The sequence below is a fragment of the Ips typographus genome, linkage group LG15 (genome assembly GCF_016097725.1).
Source record: "Ips typographus isolate SLU linkage group LG15, UJ_Ityp_2.0, whole genome shotgun sequence".
NCBI classification, from domain to species: domain Eukaryota; kingdom Metazoa; phylum Arthropoda; class Insecta; order Coleoptera; family Curculionidae; genus Ips; species Ips typographus.
This window is the reverse complement of record NC_138436.1, coordinates 4,391,930-4,397,759: the sequence shown is the minus strand read 5'-3', so window position 1 is coordinate 4,397,759 and position 5,830 is coordinate 4,391,930. Positions and strand designations below refer to the sequence as shown.

At 31.2% G+C, this 5,830-nt stretch overlaps 1 long non-coding RNA gene across 1 annotated transcript; it reads right to left on the bottom strand.

Annotated features, from left to right (window-relative positions):
- Window positions 1-3,870: 3,870 nt before the first annotated feature.
- LOC145738288 (uncharacterized) lies at window positions 3,871-5,830 on the bottom strand. Its single transcript, XR_014180684.1, has 3 exons — window positions 4,659-5,830; window positions 4,041-4,192; window positions 3,871-3,978 (listed from the first exon to the last, which is right to left on the bottom strand). It is a non-coding gene; the product is annotated as an uncharacterized LOC145738288 (long non-coding RNA).

Genomic DNA, 5,830 nt, shown 5'->3' with positions numbered 1-5,830 from the left:
AAACCTTCGTTGTGATAAAATGTGAGATTTGTTTTTTCCTTCATTCCCTGTTTATCGGTCTTACTCCATATCTCCAATTTCATTTCCATCGTTTTGTCAAGGATACACCGATTCCAACTAGTGTGGTAACCACAGCCAAAGAAAACTTCATCCATTAGTTATTATTTTAAATTTTACAAATGATTATTTTATAGCTGAACTTTTTCATGAATTTTTCACCCTCTTTAGGTTAGAATATGTCTAAAATACGTCAAAGCCAAAAACACATCTATGTCATTTAATTTAGCATATCTTGAAAAGTATAAACCACAATAATGTTCATTCAATTTTACATGTAATTAAAATTTAATTTAATTTTTTAATTTGGAGGTATAAACCGAGCATTACGTGTAATTAAAATCAAATTAATTTTTTTAATTTAAAAGTATAAACTGGGCAGGGATGTGTAAATAACCACTTTTCTTGATTTTGACCAGGGCAGTGGTCAAAACTGGTTAAAACTGGTCAAAATGGTTGAAACTGGTTAAAACCAAAATAAAAAATGTATTCCTAGAATAAAAAATTAAAAAATATATAAATTAGGTGTAGAAAAATGTAACAAACTGATTTCTGTATATAGAATGTTAAATTTAAAAATAAAACAAGATAAAAATTTTGAAAGGTAGGAAGACAATGATGACTGGATGTAGGTATAATAGGCAGGTTTATAATTTGTTGGCTTTTTGTTGTTTAAATGTTTCTTTTTGTTTAAAACAATTTTTTATTTTATTTTGAGTACAAATGTTTGTATATTTTGATGTAAAACATTTCTTAAAAAATAATTAAAGCAATTTGATATATATATATTTTTTTAATTTTGAACTTTTTGGTTATGACCACTAAAGTTTCCAAAACAAATTTGACCAGGGCAGTTTTAACCGGGTTAAAACCAATGGTTTAAACCGCGCTGTCCAAAACTTGCCAACCCTGAAACCGGGCAAAATACTTTTCAAGTTATGTTAAATTAGATAGCATAGATGTGTTTATGACTTTGGACATATTCTAACCTACCAAAAAACAAAGTGTTAGTGTACAATGATGATTATTGTGTTAAAGGTAAAATGAAAACTGTATTGCTTTTTATTTTTGTTAATGTTACTATCATTAAGCTGGATTCATAGTTCTAGTTCCGCAAGAAGAAGTGATCAGTAAGCTGCAGTAAAAATAAATAATATACTTGTAACACTCTAATTCATAGTTTGACAAATAAGTGCAAGCCACATTAACCGCAAGCAGTAAGCAGCCAGAAATGAATCATTTTCATTTCTTACCTGTCTTTACCCCCATTCATAGATTTTTGGAATATCATTTGACAAATACTTTCTTTTGCTTTTGCCCAAAAATTACAACCCACAAGATAATAAATAAAATTTTGATGGTTTATAAGACTTTGGGGTTATGTTATTTCCTTCTTACTAAAGTCGAACTATGAATTGACATGGCTACTACTGCTTGCTGCTTACTTCTTGCGGAATTAGAACTACAAATCTAGCTTTAAAACAGTTAACTCACCTTAAAACTTGCTTTTTAATCCACTGTTGTACCTAATCTAGATAGTTTAATATATTGCACACAATTTTTCTTCTTCAACTTGACTTGATTGCAGTCCCTGGGAAATGTAGTCACTTTCTTCATAAAAGTTGTGCTTTTTCATCCACATGGAAAAGTAGTGATGTATGCAGCATATACCAGTTGCAGATCTGTAAGACTAGCCGAATTAGTTACTAGAACCACCCTTAAAAAATGTTAGTACAAAAATGTGTAGTAATGATGCATCAGCAATACCATGGTTTATTACATAGGTTAGGTATGAAATTGTCATTGTAATATTACCTGGGCCAGCAGCTGTTGTATCCATTATGTCAATCAAAAAATATACATTTACTTGATTTTAGTGTATAATCTTCACCAATTAAATTGTTAGATTTTGTCATAAAAATATAATTAATTTTAGCAGCATGCTAAAACAAATAAACAAAAGCAAAGTGACAAGTGGAAATTTTACTTGACAACACAACAGATCCAAGAGGGCGGCCCTATCAGCAAAACCTGTTTGCTCGAAACGCTACCTCGCGTGACGTCACAGTGGGTGCTCGGGTGCACAGTATTAATATAATACACACACACAAACAATCTCTATTTCCGAGGAAAAGGCTATCGACCTACCGGTCTTTCTGCCAATGTTACAGAAACAAAGCTTAATGTATCCACATAAATATTTGTTAAAAAAAAATAAATAAATAATGTTTTACAAAGAAAAGGTTAAAATTAATAGTTAGTCCGTTTTTTTTAGGTGAATTGTTCCAACAGAGTATATGTAGTAGTTTGTATGTGTTTTTTTGTTTTGCTGGTCGCATTAACTCTTAGTATGTGTCCGTAGTCGAGTAGAGGTCTGCAAATAGATTTGTATATTTTAGTTGCAGTTTTTGTGCTTATACCTCTGTTCTTGTACGTCAGGGCTCTGAAATGTTTAGTTCGTTTAATAATTTCAGTTCTCACATTTTGTGCATGTTTTGTAAATTTGAGTTTTTGGTCAAGTGTTATCCTTAAGTATTTTATTTCTGGGCTTGGTGTAGTTACATTACCGTCTGCTGTTATTGTAGGAGCCAGGGGTAATATTTTATTGTCGAAAGCAGTTCTACAGTTTGAATGTGCAAATAGTGAGTATATAATAAATTTCCAGTTTAAACAGTAATAAGTCAGTGAGTGAAAGATCATCATTTTTAAAAACATTTATTATTTTTTACATGTATACAGATTTGCAATGCATCATTAAAAATTTTGAACATTAATGCCCGCTTTCCTAGATCTGTGCACGACTCTGCAATTTGGCAGACATCAATTGTTCGCACACATTTAGCAAGAAATTTTAGAGAACATAGAAATGAGTTGACTTATTTACTAGGTAACTCAACAAAAGAAAGCTTTAGTTTTGCTTTGCCTTTTTTTCAAATACAATCATATTACATGTGCTAATTAGACTCTTTTATAGGTTATTCTGGATACCCTCCTGAGCCTTGACTGTTAACTCCTATTCTCCATCCACAAAATGATAATGAACGTCAATTTAATATACGCCACAGATCAATTCGAAATGTTGAGCGAACTAATGGTGTCTTAAAACAAAGATTTAGGTGCATTTTAAAACATCGAACACTACATTACTCACCAGAGAAGGCAGCCAATATAATTTATTCCTGTGCTATTTTACATAACCTTTGTATTTTAAGGAATGAAAATTTAGACGACTACAATGGTATGCAACTTTATTAGAGAAAGCTTAAGCCAAACACGATTAATCCTTGTTTTTTGTTTAGAAATATTGAACAATGATAATGAAGGTGACGAAAATGTGGAGGATCATGAAAGGATAAATAATTTGCAGCAAGGGCGAATTGTAATAGACATGATAATACAAAATTATTTCAGAAATGTGGAAGAGGTGAACAATAATTAAATATTTTTTGAATAAAAACTTTTTTACCAATATAATAATTGTTTAATTATAAAATTATGTTTAACAACTTTTGTAATGCAATACTAACAGATTTATATTCTTTATAATATTCTTAAAGTTACACTGTAACATATCTAAGTTTTTTCTTAACAATTCAGTTACCTGAAGTGTTTCATCTAAAAAGCTTATTATTATTAGGGTGATCGGAGCACTTGAAGGAAACATAGGTACCTAAACATTTTTTTTGCCTTTTTCTACACTGAAGTTTCTTAATTTGATATCGGTTTACTTTTTGTCTTTTTTTTAAAGCCCAATTCAATAATTTTGGGTCCATATATCAATATCTTTGACAAGATTTCCAACAGGCTCTTTTCAAGATTTGTCAGTATCTCCATGACAGCAAGTCCACCCCCAGTTAACTCTTGCTCAAAGTGAATTCTCCTTGCTTTTGCCTTGACTCTGGACTCCCATTCATCAAAAACCTATAAAAGAAGGTATCCTGATGCTGAAAATATTGCTAAACACATAGTACAAATTTACCTACTCATTTCCAATTTTCCATAGTTCTTTTTGGACCGCAATTTTCTTGATTTAATTGGAGACGATCTTTAAATGCTTCTTCATTTTGTGAAAACTGTTTTTTATACTGCAGGTACATTTCCAATTGTAGAGGACTGGTCCTTGCTTTCTTGTCTGCTACAAAGTTTAATGTAACAGTCTGTATCATATTTATTTATTCCAAAACGTGCTTACATTTAAAATAACCTGGATAAGCAAAATTTGTATTTATTTTTAGCAAGGGTTATTAGACCAAGCAAAAGCACTGGATTAAAATAAAATGAATAAAAACTGCAACAAATATGTTATATATTTTATTTTGAACTTAATTGAAACTTATTTTATTTATGTTTTCATATTTTACTCTCTCGGATGGCATCAGCTAAATTGTTTATCGATTGAGCTACTGCCAGAATGGAGTTTGATATTTCTTTTAATCCAGTATTTGTTGATTGAATGTGTTGTTCTAAAAGACGTGGAAAAATAAATTCTAACTTTTAGAAACTAGCAAATAATTTTAAAAATGTACAGGAAAGTGTTACTGCAGTCTGAATATAATGTTTTTTTAATGGTTAAGTTGTTTTTTATCAGCCTAGCTACTTACATTTTGTATTTTTCATAGACGATGAAGATATCTTTTTGCTGCCAAACATCTTTCTTTTTCTACCTTCATTGGATCCATTTTCTTCCTTCATTGGATTTAAGTTATTTTCAAAACACTCTGAAGCCTCATTTCTATCTTTATCTTCAAGTATCTGATTACTGACTGAATTATTTATAATTTCTGTAGTTATTTCAAACGCTTCTGATGTAATAATGTCTTCCCTCCTGTTCCCTTCCAAAACAAAACTAATTTGTTTTAAGTTTAGTAAAACTATGCAACACTACAGTACATGTACACATTTTACAAAGTCATACTATTATTTATAAAGTGCTTAACATACTAACAAAACAGACCCTCTTGACTAAAAAAATGGTAATTCTTAATATCCCTAAAAAAATGCCAAAAACCTCTAAGAAATCATAAAGACTTGATATCAAAGTTGCAAAGAAGTTAACTTAATTCTAATTGATTCTTCAAGAGACAGGCTAGTGTGTTGAGCCCTTTAAACCAAATACTCTTTGACTATTTTCTATGTTAGTAATGACATCCAGCATTAAACAAAAATTTGATTCTACTACTAACATTAAATCACCAAAACTTATAAAACTCACCAGCCACTACAATACCTAGTTCGGGTATTTCTTGGATTCCACCAGGGAAAATATAAAGTAATTATCTCACCGCTCAGTACGCTAACCCTAATGAAGATTCACCGAGTCAGCACTGTCAGCAGATCCCCTCCACAGTCAGTGCGGACATTGGTCATTTCCATATTTTTTCTAGTTAGTCGGTAAAATTTATTAATCTAGTTAAGACATATTCTTTAACTGTATCTTTTGGTATTATTAAAGCTTTTTAAAAAGAAGTCTTCTGGTGCGTGACAGTTATTTGGCGCAGTCGGTAGGATATTTGGGGTCGATCGTATCGAACGATAGACTTTCGTGTTAACGATTTACCGAATATTGAATTTTTGAGACTTTCCGTGCCGTGGTGTGTTGGATCTATCGAAGACGCAGCAGCCATTTAAGAAGACTGGGACTTGGAACCAAATCGTCCAGCTCCGCAAGGATAACGTTTAGAAGAGGACTCCATTGCCAAATTTAGACCGTTAGCCTTATAGTACAATACCAAACGCAATGAAGATATTGATTGTTTGTTTTATGTAAGTACAA